The following is a 10,834-nucleotide window of genomic DNA, read 5'->3' as shown; positions in this document are numbered from 1 at the left end:
CTCTTCCGGAAAAAGCGACTTTACTGCGAGAAAGTAATTTTTCAGAAAACCGAAGAAACTTCTACTTGTAATTAAACAATGGAATAAACAATTAACGGGTTAGAAATGATATAACCGTTGATATATTTCAGCTACTTTGTCCTATTCGAAGAATCAGGTACCGTTAGGTCGCTCTTGCAGGAAGAAAATTTTTCCAGAGAAGAAAGGAACTTTTGCTTGTAATTAAACAATAAAAGAAATATTTTACGAGCTACTAATAACGTAATTATAAATTTAGTTCAATCGTTTCTCAAAAAATGTCCCGATTCTCGTAACACTTTAGCAGGAAAATAATTCCTTAGACAATTAAAACAAATTTCTATTTTCAAAATTAAATAACCAAAATACACATTTCACGATTTTTAAACCAAATTAATTAAACTTCACTCTAATCACAGGATCAGATCCTTCTTAACTTAAAAATATCCCAGTCCACTGTTTACGCAACTCTCCACCTCAAGGTTGAATTCTAATTTCTCAAGACTATGGCAGGAAAGTATTTCCTTACAATTAATCAATAAAACAAATTTCTATTCCCAAAATTAAACAATTAAAATATACATTTCACGATCTTTAAATTTTAATTAAATTTCATTTTAATCACAGGATCAGATCCTTCTTAACCTAAAAATATTCCAGTCCACTGTTTACACAACTCTTCTCTCTGAGGTTGAACTCTAATTTCTCGACATTATGACAGGAAAGTATTTCCTTAAAATTAGTCACTAAAACAAATTTCTATTCCCAAAATTAAACAATTAAAATATACATTTCACGATCTTTAAATTTTAATTAAATTTCATTTTAATCACAGGATCAGATCCTTCTTAACCTAAAAATATTCCAGTCCACTGTTTACACAACTCTTCTCTCTGAGGTTGAACTGTAATTTCTCGACACTATGACAGGAAAGTATTTCCTTAAAATTAGTCACTAAAACAAATTTCTATTCCCAAAATTAAACAACCAAAATATACATTTCACGATCTTTAAATTTTAATTAAATTTCATTTTAATCACAGGATCAGATCCTTCTTAACCTAAAAATATTCCAGTCCACCGCTTACGCAACTCTCCTCCCCGAGATTGAATTCTAAAATAGCGAGAGACCTCGAGTCTGATATTTCGAAAACGGAAGACCAGATTAGGATCCCGGAATTAAATTTAGAAACGAAGAAACCTGGTCGAAGGCATCGTCGGTACAGGCAATTTAATTAAATTTCATTTTAATCACAGGATCAGATCCTTCTTAACCTAAAAATATTCCAGTCCACCGCTTACGCAACTCTCCTCCCCGAGATTGAATTCTAAAATAGCGAGAGACCTCGAGTCTGATATTTCGAAAACGGAAGACCAGATTAGGATCCCGGAATTAAATTTAGAAACGAAGAAACCTGGTCGAAGGCATCGTCGAAGAATTCTTCGCGGACGTGTACCTGGCTCCCGATTCTGTCTTAATCCGGTCCCGCGTCGTGATCTAAGCCTATTCCGTATTTCGTTCGAATTTCGTGAACAGGAACAAGCCCCGATCCACGAACAGGTAGCCGACGAACGTGACCGCGCATACGCGGAGTCGCCGACACGGTGACCCTGAGGAAAACGTGTCGCAAGTTCCAACAATCTCGACGCACGCGTCGCGACGTAACCCACTTGGCGTCCGATCGAAAACGCGAGATCTCACTTTCCGCCGTGGGCGCAGCCGCTTACCCTCGATACACGGATCCATGGATCTTCCGGTAGACGTTCTCCATCGACGTTCTACGGTTCTTCGACTAATGGCGAACGGTTAACTAATGAATAATAGAAACGGTACTTACACTAGAATTTTAATGGTAATTTTATCGTATTCTACTTGTTACTACACGCCAAACTAAATATAGACGAATAATTTCGGATATTTAGTTTGTTCGTAAGAAAATTTCCAAGTCAAATATAAAATAAATATATCAAATACAAAACAAAAATTTTTGAGTCAAATATAAAATAAATATATCAAATACAAAACAAAAATTTTTGAGTAAAATACAAAATAATTTTTTAATATTTCTTTTTAGATATTCTAAAGTCGAAGTTTTAGTGTTTGATTTTCCTCATTTCTTTCCTATTTTTGAGGGAAAAATTGAGGAGAGTGAGGAGAGAATATCCGCGAAACACAGTTTAGTTTATTACTAGTGATATGTGTAACAATTTCGGATATGTAGTTTGTTCGTAAGAAAATTTCCAAGCCAAATATAAAATAAATATATCAAATACAAAACAAAAATTTTTGAGTCAAATATAAAACAATATTTTAATATTTCTTTCTAGGTATTCTAAAGTCGAAGTTTTAGTGTTTGATTATTCTCATTTCTTTGGAGAGTTGGGAGAGAATGTTCGCGAAACATAATTTAGTTTATTACTAGTGATATGTATAACAATGTTCCGTTAAATATTCTTCCAAATATCCGCAATTAGGTTTAAATCACCTATTTTAGCGATAAAACACTTGTAAGTGTGTTTGAAAATTCGGGAAGAAACTTTATCGCAAAGGTATTATAAACCATAGAGAGAACCAATTATACAAATCACGTGTCATTTGCAACTATGTGTGTTTGTATGATAAAACTCGTTTAGCTAAATCTTCGAATTTAGAGTGGCATTTCATTGCGAAAGTGTGTTAAACGAAGGAAGAAAAGAGCATTGCAGCCCTGTCCTATTCGACGTTTCGCAAGCGAGCGTACAGTTGAATGGTCGAATTATCCACTGACACAGCAGCATGTACGCTAGCCGTATAATGGCGTCCTCGGCTAACTCGAGGAACGCAGGCCATCTTCGAAGGCTGGTCGACGCGTGTGCGTTGAATCGAGGCGGGATGATCACTCTCGCTTGCTCAACGAGCTTTCGCAATCGAATCATCGCGAATGTTCGCGACTTATCGGTCCAGGAGGGTGGCTGTGTCGCGAGGGATTACTTTTCTTCGCGGTTTTTCTCGGTTTCCAGGATAAAAGATCGCTGCGTGATGTAATCACGCTGTGAGCAGCTGGAGATAATTCAAGCGTTAAGCTTCGAGTTTTTAGCGATCGACGTGGAAAAGGTCAGTCCGGTTTTCTTATGTAACGCTAACTCGGACATTTTGAAACGCCATTTTCTACCTCTCGTCCGCGATCCCGCCTCGGTGACAATTATCTACGATATTATATTCACGCGAGACGTATTAACGCGTTAGAAACTTTTCCTCGAATTCCTCCGTCGATATTTCTAAAGTACCTTCGTATTTTTATATACACGGGAACGGTTCTTCCGAGCAACGGTACATAAACGTACCACTTATTTTTAAAATCGTAATCAGTGACATGAAAATCAACGTAGCAGTTATTAAAGTTTCATCGTGTTATTTGCTTCTCTCTCTTTCATCAATCTTGATGAACGGTAATTTCAAATTCTTGACACCCTACTTGTTCCCGAAGCCATATGCTTTAAACGATTTTTAAATCAGCCTAGCTCTAGAACCAAATCCCCTAAATGTCTTTACAATTATCCCACTGCTAGAAACAAATCTAAATCCATCCAAACTTAAATCTAAATTTAAGTCATTTGAAGGCAGTCATTCGATTCCATCAAAATCGAATCATCCAAGTCTCCTTGACAACTACTTAATATTCGCACTGATTTATCTAAAATCGAGTCTCTTTAAAATCCACTTAAATTTCTCGAAAAACAGAGTACCAGGAAATTTGCGAAACTTCCTCAGTCCTCCTGAAAAGAGTCTTCGAAGTCAACAGAGAGAGGATTGTTTTCGATTTACGACGGGAATTTCCCATGTTGACAGTAACGGACAACCGTGTCTCTGGACGGGAGAGCATGGTCGTACGAGGAATGCGTTTATTTTGCATGCGAAACCGCAGAAGAACGTGAAACCCGTGCATCCGACGCACGAGACAGGTTCGACGGAGAAAGTGTTCGATCGTGGGAAACCGGTAACAGCGCTATCAGCGCGCCGCGACTTTAATTCCTCTCGGAATCGTTCTCGAATGGCGCTGCGACCGCCGCGCACCGCCGCCATCTTGATTAATCACGCGCCGGCAAATGAACGCCGTTGAAAACGCACCGTTGTCCGATAACTGTAACGACGCGTCTGTTTTCAACCTTGCATTCGGCGAACGATCCCTCCACTAGCGTGGAAAATTGAAATAGGATAAATCAAACCGGGACGGATCGATTCGAGGCGAATAAGTGGACGTCGAGTGGTCTTGAATGGAAATTGGGTCGTTTAAAACGATCGTGACAGATCTGATCGAGAACCTTTGCGTTGTTTTATTCGAATTCTGCCAAAGTTCCTTTTTGCTTCCTGTTTACTTAGTATTGGTCACAGGCGAAGGTGTAATTGCGAGTAAAATTGGAAAATTGGCTATATCGCGAAGAATTTTTCTATTTCCTAGATTTTAATATTCAATTTTAACGTAACAGGATATGAAACGAATACTTAGCTATTACGCCGCAATAACCGGTTAAATAATCGTTCACGGGTAAAACGATATCAGGAAAAACGTAACAAGCTAGGCAACAAAAGCGACAATATTTATTAAATTATAAAACCATAGTTGCTCCTTGAAATCATGGTAGGTTTATTATTAAAATCAAATGATTAGAGGCGTGGGTATATAGGAAATGAAACGTCACTAGGCATGGAGACTAGGCACGGCGATTGATTATTAACTAGTTTTGCACGCCCAAGTACCTAAACGCCATCTGTAGTCTTAAATACTCGTGAAAAATCCTCCTACAGCTGTTTTGACGTATTTAATCTGCAATTTCCACTATCCAAACGAAAATTCTCCAAATTACCGTGCGAATGCCTACCACCGGAGTGTCGATGCCTGCGAGTGCCGATCGGAGCGATCACGCAGCGTGAAGTTGCGATAATCCAGTGGCCCGAATGGGGTCCAGGCCGCGCGATAATTGCCGGAGGGAGCCGTGGTCGGCGTCCCTGACGGAAAAAGGCAGGCAGAGAGAAAGAAGCAAAAGGTAATCGCGGACACGAGGACTGCTTTTAACGGTATTGCTCGCTACTCCAGTTCGCGCGTGGCTCGGCCCAAGCCAGCGGATCCTTGTTCCGACTCGAATGGCCGATAATGTATCGCTTTAATCCACGTTCCTCGTCGCTGGACGGCTGAAAGGCACCGATCCGAGATACCGAGAGCCGTGATCGATCGCGACGCGCGTCTCTGCGACCGACACGTTGAGGTAGGTTTTTCCCCACGAACACGTGCTTATCTCGGCGAAACCGGCGAGATTAATAATGCTCGATAAGAGGCGAATCGCGGATAAAATTAGCCGCCAGAGAGGTTTTAGGCAGCTCGGCCAACTTATCGAACGGCTCGATGTATCACGAGCTTGTTGAGTAGCGACAAGATTATGGGCTTAGAAGCTGCCGAGCGGTAGTAGATACCAACGAGGAACGGGGTGAGAATGGGAAATGTTGAGCAGAGATGGGGAATGACTAACGAGAATCGAGATTGCCATTCGAGTTTCATCTTTGACAGATAAACAAGCTTCCTTGGTCGAATTTGGTTAGGCTTCTGTTACTCGTTTCGAAGAGGGAGACTAGAAATTAGAAGTATCATAGAAGAAATAACGAATTGTTCATTTCATAGTGATAATTTGTAGCGATTATTAACACTAGAACTACCGATCTTTAGTGAGTACCCAACTATAAGGTGCACAGATTATAGTAATTTTAAGCGGTACGATGAATATGAGTGAATATATTGATTACAGTTCTGTCTTAATACGAGTTAGTACCAATTTTATTCTTAAAATCAGGTGTATGTGTTCGTTGATTGCAAAAAGGAAAATTCCGGGACCAGTCATTTTGACTGGGTTGGTTGTTCTAGTGTTAAATGAGGTACGAGTTGGAAATATTTCGCAATGAATAATAGAATATTAGATGAAAATCGTAAATCGTGAATATTATTCTTCAGAAAATAAAGAGGTTGTATAAACATGGTGAAAATTGGGATTACTTTACGTTGGTAAATACAGTGGATAGGTTATGTTTTGGATAATGTGATATTGGGATAATGTCCCACAATCAGAATAACTACACGTGCTTTCTTTGTAATAGTTTAGAAGGAAGTGTCTTCCACCGTTAAGTTTTATTCGAATAACCAAAGAAATTCCAGATGTCGCTAGAAGCGTCTAGCAACATGGAGCGGGAGATTAGAACCCTCCAGCGGTTTAAAATAGACGATGAGGATAGAACGAAGTTTAATTCTGTCAGTAATTACACAGTTACATAGAGAACGACGAATTTCTATTTTGCAGAAACAATTTATCCATAAACTCTTCGATACATAGCGAGGACGTAATGTGTAACACGTGCAAGTGCAGACTAACGTAATTCTTTCGTCGGGAAACGTTATCCGTAAGAATTATAGGAACATCGGAACAGATTTATCGACCGTTTACGGGTAATTTGCAAAGCGAATGCCGGTGCGTTGACGTTCCCGTGGATGGTGTAATTTCCTCGTAGTTCAGAGCGTAATAACACTTTTACCGCGCTGCTCTCGGAGTAATCGGTACCACGGTAATAATCGGCAATAATTCATTGTCGTGCTCAAAAGCGGTCCACGTCCGTTATTTCCGATCCCTTGGTGATTTACGTCGTCGAAATCCCCGCCGGAATTCCTACGTTGCACATACCGCTCGGGGATCCATCAGATCGTCGTTAACCTCCACCTCGAGGTGGAAACCTTTCGCGAGGAACAAAAGTTGAAAAATAAAAACGGTCGTAAAACGTGGAAATTGAAATTACGACAAACCCTACGCCTGAGAATCACGCTCGAATAATTTACGCTGGGAAACAATGCAGAATTTCATTCGACCTAGAATGAATTTCCTCTACGATCGCTTTATTCATTCCCTGCAAGCTTTTGGCGAATTTATATTTGCCATTTTCATACGATAAATAATATTAATAAATGTTTTTCGTTATATTGTCTATTATCCAACATCGTAAATGATTTTATTACGATTTATTAATATTCTAAAAAATTTCTCATTCGTTAGTATTACGTGATCTCTAATTGGGTTTGTGTTCAGGGAAAATTAACCCCCAAGTAATACCACTTGATTACGGGTGGTTACATAAACCGGGTAGCATTTAAATTAGCCTAGAATTTTCTCTCAAGCCCGTTATACCTTTCACGTAAACATCATTACCGATACTAATTACATTTAATTACATCTAACATCGGTATTAACAAACCTAACCTGTACCCTTATGGTCATCCGCGACTCGATAATATCGGCTGGGAGTTAATTTCTTCCGAGTGCATTGAAAGCGAAAATGACAAATGTAGAAAAGTGGAAAAGGGACGAAAAAAGTCAGGCGCGACGTGTAAAAGCGCGCGTGTCCGTCGCGCGATTAAAAATGCGGGCTTCTTGTTTTTCAAGTGACATTTCCGACTACAGGCGAAATCAAGTATCACCGTGCCCCGTATGGTAATTCTGAAAGTCGCTGGAACCGATTGGAAACGGATACGAGGTTAGAGGGGAGAACGACCCTGGCAGGACTCGCTGTCACGTTTCGACCTTAACGAACGACGACAGTGCCTCTCGGTTCAACCGGGATCCTATTCTAATAACCACGCGAGCCATGGTTCACGGACCACGACGACGCGCGCATGCGCATGCGCGTGCGAGTCGCGCCAGTGGAAACCGAACGTTTCCCCGATTACGCGTCGCCGCGATTCACGCAGCCGCGATAAAAATTAGCGTTCTCGCGTTCCTTCCGTGAAAAACGCCGATCGTCTTCCTGGTGTTGTTGCAAATTAGAGAAAGCACGGCGCAGGAAACCCGGGGGTACCCGGCGATCCGATCGGAACAGGTGTTCCCTCTTACGGCGCACGGGGAAACCTCGTGGCGGGGAAATTTGAATCGTTTAATAAGGAACCGTGTCTCAGCGATGGAACAATTTCTTTTTTCCCACATGCATAATCGCGTAAGTGCAACACGCGCTTTCACTTCCTATTTTACAGACGATTATAATCCGTTTACGTAACAGATAGACGAGTACACACGTTCTCTTTTCTTTCGATAGTTTCGAATACACGGTTGTTCCAGGGGTCTGTGGCGCGACCGATTATGAGAGACATATTTCGCGTTAACAGCTTGACGGCCCTGCTCGGAATAATTTATGTAAATTACCGGCTGCAGAATTTTAGCAAAGACACACCGAGGATAATGCCTGAGAACCACGGCGAGAGGGAGCCGTGCACGAAGCATGACCACAGCCACGTGACCCGTCGGACGCACGTGACCGACAGCGTGTCAGAGAGTCAGGCAAACGGATAGACAGACAGATATATACTGTCGGCCACGCAAGAACCGCTTCTTGCATCTTTAGACCGAGCCACGATTTGCGTCACAACGTGCCCGCTGAGAACGGAGACGACCTAAATGCACTCGGCTCGTTATTGGGTCAACGCGGAGATAGACACGGCGTGGCCATATATTTAATTAATTTCCACATTCGTCTTGGTTTTAATTGGCACCGATAGTCGAGGAACCGACGTTACTGGAGCGAAACAGAACGTACCGAGATACGTTGCAAGATGGAACTGCTCGATGAACATGTTGCAGAGGTATATCTGGCATAGACAGATCTTGCGGGCTTTGGTTATGGACTTGGAATGTTGACACGTTTAAAAATCCAGGTAATCGATGATCAGCCTATATTGCAATGTTTAAGACACGCGCAATTGTGGGGATATTGGAGCATTGGGGCACTAGAACATTGGAAGTGCACAGTATCAAGGTAGCAGGACGTTGAATCATCGGGGTATCTCTCGGTTTGAATACGAATTCAACGAATTGCAGAAATACCGAAGTATATACAAATTGACATATTGATGCTTATCAGATGATTATCACAATATTAGAATATTGGTACTTCAAGATATTTGGAGTACTGGAGTATCCCACTATCAGAGGTCTGCAATATTGACGTGTCAATAGTCACTCCAGTACCTGAATACTTGACTGCTCGAGTATCCGAGTACCCGAGTATCAGAGTATCATAAAATCGGGGTACCGAAGTGCTAGTGTACAGAAACCTTGAAGAATTAATATAATAGGTATCGAGGCATAGATACTAAGCTGCTGGGAATCATCAGGGTATCTCTCGGTTAGAATATAAATGCACCGAATTGCAGAAATGCCAAAATACAATACATAAAAATTAACACATTGATGGATTTGATTATTAGAATATCAGGGTATTAGTACATCAAGATTTTTGGGGTACTGGAGTATCAGACTATCAGAGGTCTGCAATATCGACGTGTCAATAGTCACTCCAGTACCTGAGTACTTGACTGCCCGAGTACTCGAGTATCAGAGTACCGTAAAATCGGGGTACCGAAGTGCTAGTTTACAGAAACCTTGAAGAGTTAATATAATAGGTATCGAGGCATAGATATTAAGCTGCTGGGAATCATCAGGGTATCTCTCAATTCGAATGTAAATGTGTCGAATTGCAGAGATACCGAAGTACATTCAAACTGGCATATCGATGAATTTGATTATCAGAATATTAGGGTATTGGTACTTCAAGATATTTGGGGTACCGGAGTATCGGCTATCAGAGGTCTGCGGTAGTATCGACGTGTCAATGGTCACTTCAGTACCCGAGTACTCGCACTGCCCGAGTACCCGAGTGCTGGTATACGGAGGCCTTGAAGAGATAATATAATGGGTATCGAGGCGTAGATACTAAGCTGCTGGAAAATTGTATCCTACAGCAGAGCCAGCCGATATAACGCCGGACCATTGTACCGATCCAACGAAGCGTATGGCGTACACGAAATACAGGGATGAGAAACGATGATGGTTCCTTCATGGACCAGAACCACGCGAATCGCTGACCCGATTCGCAGGCCCATCGGTCGCGCCTCCGGTCCACCTGCGCCGACTGAGAATACACCTTCCTCTCGAGTTTCCACGGCGAAAGGCCACTCGGCCTTGACTGTTTCGAAAAGTGCCGCGAGTCATCCAGCCGGCACGCGGTTTTCAGCCAGCGTACATCGCGATCCCCCGCTGCTGAACGAAAAGCCGGCGTGGAAAGATCGTTCTGCAACAGAGATCCTACGGTTTTGCGTGGAAATCCGCGTTAACTAGCGGGTCGTCCTACGATGGAAAGTTCCGATAACGGATCTGATAACCATCCATCGTAGGGGGTGACGAATGCTTTTTCACGCTTCCTGGTTCACCTGTCCAAACCGTGGAAAGTCAACAAATTACCAATCTCGAGTTCCTTCCGCGATGTTATGTTCTTCCTTCGGAATGTGTTCCTCGTTTTCCCAGGAAATTGAAACATAATTGCTCGTGACGTTATAATCAACCATCTACATTCGAAATCTACGATATGTAACATCTTTCTCTGATTTTCATATACAGATTACGATCAATTTTTCGAATAACCGACAAACGCATGGCCATTGCCGTTTTCTTATCTTAGAAAAAACAAATTATAAACCGATCGATGACCTGTGTGACATTTTCTAGAAGCAAATGGAAAAGGATACTATTGTGAAAGGTTATTTTTGGTAGCAAACCTACGTTGCGTGATCTCTACCGAGAGACGTAAGTGAAACGTAAGTCAACAAAATCGTAATCGTCGTCGCAAATCGCTAATGGGCTGAATCTTATCAGCCAATTAATGATTGACGAAGGCACGCCGTCGAGCTTTGCGAAAGCATAAAAATAGGACCCTTGACAACGTAAGCAGTCCTTAACGAAAAAGCATCGAAGAGTC

The sequence above is a fragment of the Eufriesea mexicana genome, unplaced genomic scaffold, assembly GCF_001483705.2.
Source record: "Eufriesea mexicana isolate 0111107269 unplaced genomic scaffold, ASM148370v2 scaffold2119, whole genome shotgun sequence".
In the NCBI taxonomy this organism is placed as follows: domain Eukaryota; kingdom Metazoa; phylum Arthropoda; class Insecta; order Hymenoptera; family Apidae; genus Eufriesea; species Eufriesea mexicana.
The sequence above is the reverse complement of the archived record's forward strand: the minus strand, read 5'-3'. Positions refer to the sequence as shown.